This window comes from Gopherus flavomarginatus, chromosome 5, assembly GCF_025201925.1.
Source record: "Gopherus flavomarginatus isolate rGopFla2 chromosome 5, rGopFla2.mat.asm, whole genome shotgun sequence".
Taxonomy (NCBI): Eukaryota; Metazoa; Chordata; order Testudines; family Testudinidae; genus Gopherus; species Gopherus flavomarginatus.
Genome location: NC_066621.1, coordinates 10,341,546 through 10,351,984, shown reverse-complemented (window position 1 = coordinate 10,351,984; position 10,439 = coordinate 10,341,546). Strand labels below are relative to the sequence as shown.

The window sequence follows — 10,439 nt, the reverse complement described above, 5'->3', positions numbered from 1 at the left end:
CCCTGGCCCAGGCTCGGGGGAGGGGGTCAAAGACCCCCTACCCCCGGGCATTGCACAGCCTGGGAACAGCGCCCACCCCCGGCCACGACCTCTGCATGCAAACTCAACCTCAGACTCCACCCCCGGAAGTGACGTATCAATCACAGCCCCGCACTCTCCCTCCAGGAGCGCGAACAAAAGGGATTTTCAGCCCGGCGCCCCGCCCCTCCGTTCCCAGGACCGCGCCTTGGTTGGCTGTCGGCGTTCCAGGCTGACGGCGCCCCGCCCCTCACCGCTCTTCCGCTCGCTGATTGGCTGTAGGTCCCGGTAGGCTGGGTCGGCGATTGGTGGGCGCAATGTCAGTCAGCGCGGGGCCGGGCGGAGGAGCCTGGATGGGGAGCGCGGCCGGGTGGTAGCGGCGGCGCGGCGGGTGCGGAACTGGACGGGGCCCGGGTCAGGTCAGTGCGTCGCTGGGGGGCGCTGGTTGCCCCCGCCCTGGGGGGCCGTGAGGGAGCGGCCGTTGGGGGGCGCGTGCCCCCTCCCGCGGGCACGCTGCGCCGGTTGGGGGCTAACGTCGCGCTCCTCGTCCGCAGCGGGGGGGCTCGGCTGTGGGGAGCCGGGAGCCGAGCTCGCGCCAGGTGTCCCGGAGCGGGGAGTTAGCAGCTCCTCGCGGGCGCTTCTCGTGCGCGGCGGCCGGGACCTTGCGCCCGTGAGAACAAATAAAGTGTCCCGGGTTAAAGCACCAACTTCAAACCGGTGTCTGGGGTTTATCATCCTGCATAAGCGCAGCGCTCCTCGGCCACGGACCGTGCTGCTCCTGTCTCCGCGCCATAGGCGGGAGGGGTAGGAAAGCCCGCCACGGTTCTCGTCCCATGGACCCTTTTAGCTGTTGTTACCCTTACGTGTTACCAGTGAGATTTTATTTACTTCCTGCTGGTTTTAAAAGGGGGGGGAAACTGGCCGCAAGGTGCATCGATATAAAGAGACTCCCGAGAAGTTTGCATACACACCTCTGTGAAAATTAATTCCTGCAAAATGTATAAAGCGAATGTACATTTGTTTGGTGATTATTGTACTTTAGTTGTGTCACTCAGAAATAATCCTAGCGGTGTTATGGTTTCTGGAGTTTGTTCACTAATGTCTCCTATATGCAAATACAATTTTGAAATGGGAAAACAGAATGGAGTAAAGATCTATCCACAAGTATCTGAAGGATGTAAACATCAAGGGGTGGGGCGGGGAAGAACTGTATTTAGTCAAAAGGGTTTCCCATGAGCTGCAAGTAAAGAAGGAATTCTTCAGGCCGAAGTGTGTGCTTCTCCCCTCCTTCCCAAGTTCATAACAATGAGATGGACATGGGATGGACTTCTAGAGGAAGTAGTGATGCTCTTGTTTTGCCCCATCTTAAACTAGACTAGACAAAACACTAAAAGATGCAGAGAGAAATATCTCTGATCAGGGCTGGATATGGTTTTTGAAATCCCGAATGTGTTAACCCAGAGTAAGCAGAGAAGTAGCTGAGTTGGTCCCAGGATGTTAGAGAGATAAGGTGGGCGAGGTTGAATAAAAGATGTTTCCTTTTCCACCTCGTGTCTTTAATAACCCAGAGTAAAAGTTCTTGGCATCTCTAGCAGGAAGTGGGTTCTTACCTGGAAGATGGAGCAGAAGCTAAAAGTGAAAATCATAAAAAGTTGCGTAGTGGCATCCCGTGGAGAGAAATCAGAAGCAAACTAGTGAGAGAGCAAACAAAGGCAGTAGCTTCTTATCTCAAAGACTGAAGATGTTGAATTGGCACTGGCCTCTCTGTTACAGGAAAGAGGCAGAGAATACTTAACATGGAAGTTTAAGCCTCTACAGCTATTGGCAAAGCAAAGATAGGGACAAACTGGTAGCAGACCTGCATAAGCAGTCATTCCAAAAAGAGATGCTGAAATGGCCATCACAAATCCCTCACTCTGCAGTAAAGCCGTTAACAGGTGGGCTATCAGGTCTTTAAAACAGTGAAATTGACTATTCTTTCTCCATGTAAAACAAAACAAAAACAACACCTAACTTAAAGCTGTTATCTTCCAAGCCTTTCTAAATAATCTGTCCCTAATTTATTATGTAGATATTTAATAGTCTTTGGTAAGAAAACTTAAGGTTTTTGCTTTTTTCTTATCTACAATTTGCACTCTGAAGCAAAAGTTAAAAGGTTGATAACTTACGTGTGTGTTTAAAAAAAACTTTATATTTTTGTGGATTCTCTTAACAATTCTTTGTTTGCATGTTACTGAAACATGAATTTGAGGAGATAAACGGGCAACGAGCCACCTATCGTTATGAACCAGTTTTGGGGCTTCTGGATTTGACAAACAGTCATCTTTTTTAAAATGTAGATCAGTCATTTTGGATAGTTCCTCTTTAGGTGCCTCCAAGTCACACAATCTAGTCTGTGTGCACAGTATTCATGAACCAGTGTTTGACTTCTCCGAGAACAGACTTTGATTCAGAGGCCCAGTAGATGTCATGAAATTTTACATCCTTGGTCTATAACGGATGGGGTGCTGGCTGAGACTCTAGCTGACACCATTGCTGACTAGTTCACAGACCAGCATTGGAATTAGCTCTGAAAATCCCCTCTTCTCTAAATGGAGGAAAGAGGCATGAAGATTATCTGTCAGAGAATTGCTGACAGAATAAAGTAAGGAACAGAAATGTATCTAATTAGGTCTCAAAAATGTACCAGACACTTTCTAGCCTTAGAACGAAGCCTAATAGTGAGAGGTTTATACAAAAGTCAAGGGTGGGGAAGCCCCCTCTAGGGGTCAAGCCCTGGAGTAATGCCTCCAATGGAAACCCAGAACTCCTGCTAATGAGGAAGAGGAGAATATTGCTTCAGGATCCTGGCTGCTGCAAGGAAGCAAGGAAAAAATCTCTGCCACTCTTCTCTTTACTAGTCTGCTTTTAGGTGTGATCCTCTGTGAGCCTTGCTTAGCAGGATTTACGCTACAAATATAACACCATACATCCAGTTCAACTTTCTCAAGTGTGAAATTTACATTAATCTTGAATTTCTCTACTGCTATTCAGAACCTTCAGGGCTTCAGTGAAAATGACTTTGGTCTTATTAACTACTCTGCTGTTGCTCAGCAAGGCTTCCAGCAGCAACAGAGTTACTGGAGCTGTGCACAGACTCAGGAAGACAAAATTTCATCTGCCACCCTCTGAAATGTAAACCACCTGTATCTTTGCAAACATTAGGGCTAGAAACATAGTGCCTCATGCTATAAGGTGCTGAATGCATCTGAATTCAGTTGGTGTTGAAGGTATTTAGAACTTAACAGTGTAAGGTCTTATATGTATATAGTGACAAGAAGACACATGGATTTTTCAAGCTCTTTATCTAAACATTCATTTTTAGAGGAAAGCTCTCTAACCTGAGATGATTGACCCCAGAAATGTCTGGTCAGTCCATTTTTAACACAAATATGCTTTTGTTGTGCATTTTTAAAAAGTTTTGGTCTTAACTGACTCCCAGCCAGAAAAAAGTCTTCATGTGGCTGTGCAGAGCATCTTAGTTTGAAGGTGGCTTATTTTGTGTTTGTATTTGACTTAAAGATATGTATTATTTGGCTTTTAGTCTTTAGTCCTCTTCCAGAGCTCTTGTCTGCACACCATTAGCACAGGACAGAGATTAAGGGATAGCGGAAATGAATAGGTGATTTGCTTTTTCTTAAATGAAGAGATTTGCCATCTAGAGATGTAGCAGGAGGATTTTATATACAGGGGTTTCAGGTGTGATATTTGTAGTCTGTAGTTCTAGAAAACAGAAGCAGATACTTCAAGGGGATTTTAGGGATGAGTTTGTCATCACAGTTTAATAAGAATAACTTGATGTGGGGACCTTATTTTGGGAGAGAGGTTGCTTTGTTTTGCCTTTTGTCTATAGGCCATGTCTACATCTAAAATTTTGCAGCGCTGGTTGTTACAGCTGTATTAGTACAGCTGTATAGGGCCAGCGCTGCAGAGTGGCCACACTTACAGCAACCAGCGCTGCAAGTGGTGTTAGATGTGGCCACACTGCAGCGCTGTTGGGCGGCTTCAAGGGAGGTTCGGGGAACGCGAGAGCAAACCGCGGCGAAGCTGGTCTCCTTTCCCGGTTTGCTCTCTCGTTCCCCGAACCCCCGAACAAGCAGGTCTCCTTCCCTGCGGTTTGCAGGGTGGTTCCGGGAAACGCGAGAGCAAACCGCGGGAAAGCTGGTCTCCTTTCCCGGTTTGCTCTCGCGTTCCCGGAACCACCCAGCAAACCTCAGGGAAGGAGACCTGCTTGCTCGGGGTTCGGGGAACGCGAGAGCAAACCGGGGAAGGAGACCAGCTTGATTACCAGAGGCTTCCTCAGGTATGCTGGGATACCTGCTTATTCCACGGAGGTCAAGAAAAGCGCTGGTAAGTGTCTATATTTGATTACCAGCGCTGGATCACCAGCGCTGGATCCTCTACACCCGAGACAAAATGGGAGTACGGCCAGCGCTGCAAACAGGGAGTTGCAGCGCTGGTGGTGCCCTGCAGATGTGTACACCTCCTAAGTTGCAGCGCTGTAACTCCCTCACCAGCGCTGCAACTTTCTGATGTAGACAAGCCCTTTGTCTAAATTTTCCACCTTCCCCCACCCCCAAAAAATAACCCCAAATGCTACTCATTTTAACTTAAATCTCTGTCGTGGTTTTGGCTTACTGCCTAATACATTTGAGGAAAGACAAGAAGTTAGAGAGAGTGGTATGCCTGTTTTTGACTAGTGTAACTGAAAGCACAGATGCAACATTCTATGTATACAACAGCATATTTTTATTTCATTGATTTCCAAACTATCCTTTTAGATTCTTGTGTGGCTTCTATCACTGAGGTATCCGAATGCCTGTGGACTTTTGAAAATATCAGCCCTTTTTCAGCTATGAGGAGTTAAAATGAGGCTTATTCAGAGCTGTAGACACAGAAGCATTGTTGAAAAAACATGTTTGTAGCCATAGCCTATGAAAAGACAGGAAGTATCCCCAGTCATTAGAGGAAAATGCCCACTTCTGTTCTGTGTAAGACGTTGCAAGGAAGAGCACAAGACACATGAGTCAAATCCTTAAGTGTATGTGAACTGTCTGACAGAACTCTATTACGCATTCGGCTGTGTGTTCTTTTCAAGAGTGGTGTGGTTAGGTTCTTGTCTGATTAGAACACTGGCCCCTTAGAAGTCATGGAGTATATCATCAAGCTCCGTTGGAGTCAGTGGATCAGATTCTTCTGTTAGGCTGAGGACTTCGGATTTACATTCATGACTACAAACAGAATGTAGCCTAGTGCCTTCATAATAATCTGTGCAGGTATTTTGCATGATTAAATATACTGAAATACTCCTATTATTTGGTAGCCTACCTCATCCTTTCCTCCAACTCTGTATGCTCAGAATAATTAGGTTTAATTTAAAACCAGTTTCAAATACAACTGTTAGATTATGTTTAAGTATTTACATTTAAAATTTCTTTTAATTTTGTGTGTGTGTTTATTTCATGATAATTTCTGGAAGATAGGTTATTTTAAGGGAAATATTAACAGGCTCAGAAGAAAATGTTCCATAAGAAGTGTTGCTTTCAAGTATAGAATTATGTTTCTGCTCAAAAAAGCATAGCACAGCTAAAAGGAAGCTTACCTTTAGACAGGCAATAATCATTTCTGTTTGTTTAAGCTCTGAACTTTTGATTACTGTCTTGAAAGTGTAGCAGATCTCAGACTCAATAAAAATATTTATTCCATAAGACTAAATACTATAGTATTTGTGTTTGATCTCTGTGTGTTCACACAGGTTAACATATTGTACGGGATGTGAACTGTAATGTTCTAATTGTTATTCCTTAAATATTGTTTTTAAAATTGTTGTAAGTGGAGCTTTTTATTTGGAATATAGAGGTGCTCGGTCAGTTCTTGCCAGTTTGCATGTGAAAATCTACTTGGCAGGATGAGTGTGTGTGTGGTATTAAGGGGGGGAGGGGGTTGTGCAGGGATGGAGAGGGAACAGTCCTCTGCATAGTGTTTAGAGGGGGCGAAATTAGGAAACTTAACAATATAAAGGACATGCCTAGAGTGACTCAGGATAGGATTCAGAGAGACGATGGAATTTATTGGTGTAATGGCCTCTGAGTTGTTTTTTGATTCAGAGATATCTGGCTTTCTTGTGAAATTGGGCACTAAAATCAGTTGGGTTGACTTTAGTTCTTCCTTCTTCCCCCCACCAGCATCCCTCAAGATAAAAGGGTTAGTTGGGTTCCATTTCTAAATGTGCACGGTTCAGCAGTGTGCTATCTGCAAGGTGTCGTAAGTGATCTTTATCCAGTGTCTTAAAACCATAGTAGTGCAAGTGCGGTTTTTTCAAAATACTCTTTTTTAATTATATCTGTCTTGTGAGATTTTCGTTATTAAGACATACAGCATGGCTGGGTGAACTGTGCTCTGAGTACAGTTATCGCTTACTTGTATGTGACTTGTTGCTGTTAGGCTGTAGTGTGTGTATGGGTGTGTCCACCATCTCAAAGTATCTTGAGCTTCATGAAGTTGAAAATTAAAGTGTAAGCCAGTATACGTACTGACTAGTTTATATAACTTGTGCTTTTGGTTACTATAAATAGTCTTACAGGAGTGTTATGAAGTGCTTATTTAGAATAATATCTTTGGAGGCAGGGACTTGGTTCGTTAGCACTTTGTAAGTGTATGGTGCTATAGAAATAGGAGATGCTTTGGTCAAAGCATTACCATTTTGAATTGTAAAGGTTAGCTCTGTGTTCTGATATCTTAAAACATATTGGGTTGCCACCGTGCTTCTGGCTGCAGGCAGTGGTCAACTGTGAACTCCTCTCTTATTTGTACTTAAATCCAGTTTGTGAGCAGTGGTGGCAAGCAAGTGCACCATAGTAGGAAGCTCTCACGGCATTGCAGAGGATCTGCTGATGTGAGCTAATGCGGAAATAAGCATAATTCTCCATGTACTGCTGATAAAACAGATGCTGGTTTTCCATTTTTTCAATGTGAAATTTGATGTTCAGAATAGTACTAAATGTACTGGTGTTCGTGCAGTTAGTTTTGCCACCTTTAGGACCTCAAAAATTACAGGGGAAAATATCAGCTTTCTTCATTGATAAAAGAAAATACTTGCCTTATTTTAAATTTATGTCTTCTCTTCACTGAACTAATACAACTTAATAGTGAACATCTCACAAAATATGATTTGATACTGTTTCCTGTAAATACTGATTCAGTCTTAACCTTCATAAATTAGTCTGTGGAAGAACTGACCCACTGTTAAAATGAAGTCATGCATTTCCTGGGCGAACAGTCAGGATGTTGAGATTTAAAATCTGTCCATGGCAATCATACAGTTCATAAACTTAAAAGTGCCTACTTAAGCATGGTAAATTTTAAAAACTGAAAAAACAAAGCCATATCCCTTATTCTGGTCCCAACCTGTAAAATTAATTCTAGATAGTCATGGGAGTTGCGTTTTGGATGTTATGATTCTGTTCTCTGCTTCTGTTTATAAATGGCACTACACATTTTCTGCGCAGTACAAAATAGCTATTATAACTAGCCAGCTATTTCATATCATAGAAGTAACAACATAATTGTCAACCAAACAATTCCAGGCATGAGAGAGGTGTCTTGTTTCTAGTCTTGCACAACTGTGACTCTAAAAAAGTATATTGGTCAGTTTACAATTCACAGTTCTCCAGCAATTGTCAGTTTATAATTCTCCAGCAATTGTCTACCTACAGAATAGTCATTAAGAATGCAATGTCCTATTGAAATGGGAATCTAATCAAGCTCATGCAAATATGAGTTTCCTAAGCTGGAAAAGCAGTAGAAATTTTAAGTGTAGATAATGAGGTAAAATTTGAGTACAAGAGGCTGCATGGTTGATGGTTGAAGCAGAATACTGGGAATGTGGATCTCTGGATTGTCTTTCTGATTCTGCCACTGTATGAGAAACCTTGGGAAAACACTTTATGCCTTGAATTACTGTAAAATGGAGGTGAGGCATACCTCACAGATGAGCTCAGGCTTTCTATGGGCAAGGTTCACTGGGCTCCTTTGACTATAGAACTGAAAAATATTAACTATATTATGATAAAATACACTAGATCACTAATGAATTTATTTGCTCTTTTTAAAAAAAAAAGTTTTAGATCAGCTTTTAGGTTTCTACTGATTCTTCTGTCAGAGGCATTTATCTTGCAGAATCTTATCCACAGCCTTGCAGGCTTGGCAAACCCTGGAATATTCCAGATTCTGGCTTCATGGCCAGCCAGCCTATACAGCAGATGGAGCACATGTTGAAAGTCCGTCCTAGGGTGGAGGAACATCCAGGTTCTGTGCAGAAGTTTATAGTTTAAAACTTAACTCCATGAACTCTCTCTTATACTAAAGTAAGGATACGTTAAATGATTTAGTCTCTGCAAAATATCCTGCAGACAAACCTGGATGTATTATGGATGTTCAGATTATGTCTACAAGTGGTTCCTGTTTCAGATTTATAGGTTAGAATATTCCTCAGACAATAGCACCAGAATATGACCTCCCAGCAAAGTCTATTTGAAGCAGTTGGAATAAATGTGGTTGAAAACTGTCTTGTATTTTTAAAGCCACTTAATGCAAGATGACAATGCCAAGTAACACTACGCTCAGAAAGAGACTAGGGAACAAGTATGTCTCCTAACATGTGCCAAACTTAGTCTTAAGAATGTGCTCAAATGTCTGAAAATGGGCATATAAGCAGTCTAATTTCATTGGGAATCCACAGACTTTACTGGTTAAGGATTAAAACTGCATGGGAACAGATTAGTTTTTGGAAATGTATATTCAAAATGATTTGAGTAATTTCCTGAAGATAACTTGGTCTATAACTTGTTTGGAAGTAGTTTTCTGTTTTTTCAATATTTGAATTTTGCGATGTTTGTTTGGATGCACAGCTAAAGTGGATGGTCTGTTATTACTTGAGTGTGTGAGAATAACATTCATTTCAAATTTGCCTCCTTCAAATGTAGGCTTAAAATCTACTGTTTTGGTGATCATCCCTGCAAAGTAATTTAATTTCTTAGCATATTTGTGGAAAACAAATATGCAGGGGAGTGAACTCAAAGCATATGTTTAAATATTCAAACAAATATTTAGAGAAAAATTGTACTAGTCACCCAACTCTAGTGGTAATGAAGATAGAGCAAATATTGTTCATTGAAGAAATCCGTTTTTCACTCCTCCAGCCAGTCCTCTGATTTTTTTCCCCCCTTTGTCCTGAATATAGCTGTTTTTTTGTACTTCAAGGCATTGGTTGGGGTACAGCATTTTTTTCCTAAAATGCTGTAGTATGCTGTACACTGCATGTGCTGACTTTAAAACTCTGTTTTGAAATGAAAATGACAAAATAATTCAGGTGTTTCATCTTTAAAAAGCTGGGCCAAATTAAATTCTTAAGTGTCTACTCTTGTTTAAAGAAGTCTTCCCTTTACCCTCCTGGCAAGTCTCAACAATTCTTATAAAGCTCTAATTAAAATTTTGAATATGAGGACTATGTTCCAGAACCCATGGATGTTAAATGTATTTGCTGGTTCAAAAAGCCCTCTTCTGAAATAAAGAACACTTGCAGTAGAGATCAAATCATCGAAAGCCAAACTGCAACTGTAAAATGTTCTGAATCTGATTATTATCTCAGGGCTTTTAGTTCTGCAAAGATGACCCAGGGTAGAAAGAATTTTTGTCTGTGAACAGTAGGGGAAATGGCCTCAACTTTCGCCCTTCAGGGGAAGTATTCACATGAAGAGAAATGTGTTCTCCTTTAGGCCTTGGCTACACTGGCACTTTACAGCGCAGCAACTTTCTCGCTCAGGGGTGTGAAAAAACCTTCCCCCCCCCCCCCCGAGTGCAGCAAGTTATAGCGCTGTAAAGCGCCAGTGTAAACAGTGCCCCAGCGCTAAGCTAATCCCCACGGGGAGGTGGAGTACCTGCAACGCTGGGAGAGCTCTCTCCCAGCGCTGGCGCCGCGACCACACTCACACTTCAAAGCGCTGCCGTGGGAGCGCTCCCGCAGCAGCACTGTGCAGCTGCAAGTGTAGCCATACCCTTAGTTTCCTTGTTGTTTGTATTTGCTTGCTCTTCAAGAAAAAAGGCTTCTTTAAATCCAGTTGTCTTCCCTTTGCTGTAAGTGTGGCGTTAAATATGAACTTCAAAATTTTAATCATTTACTGAACACATGCTGTGCTGACAGCTCTTTAATGGCTAGTTACATTGCATTTTAACACAACCACAGTACCATAAACAGCCATAGCTGTGCTTTCATTTAAGACAACTCTCTCTGAAAATGTTTGAATATTTTTAGTTTGTGTTTTAACATCAATTTAGTATCTGTAAGCAAATAATCCTGGGCAGTTCACCAATTTGCATGAACA

At 42.3% G+C, this 10,439-nt stretch overlaps 1 protein-coding gene across 3 annotated transcripts in view; it reads left to right on the top strand.

The window, feature by feature from the left end:
* Positions 1-355: 355 nt before the first annotated feature.
* CTTNBP2NL (CTTNBP2 N-terminal like) overlaps positions 356-10,439 on the top strand; it is a 46,015-nt gene continuing 35,931 nt past the window's right edge. The window contains exon 1 of one of the 3 annotated variants that reach the window (XM_050954312.1): positions 356-437. The gene's annotated coding sequence lies outside the window, so the exon portion shown is untranslated. Of the gene's footprint in view, positions 438-5,075; positions 5,334-6,255; positions 6,322-10,439 lie in introns of those variants that run through there. The other 2 variants (XM_050954311.1, XM_050954313.1) reach the window with 2 other exon arrangements.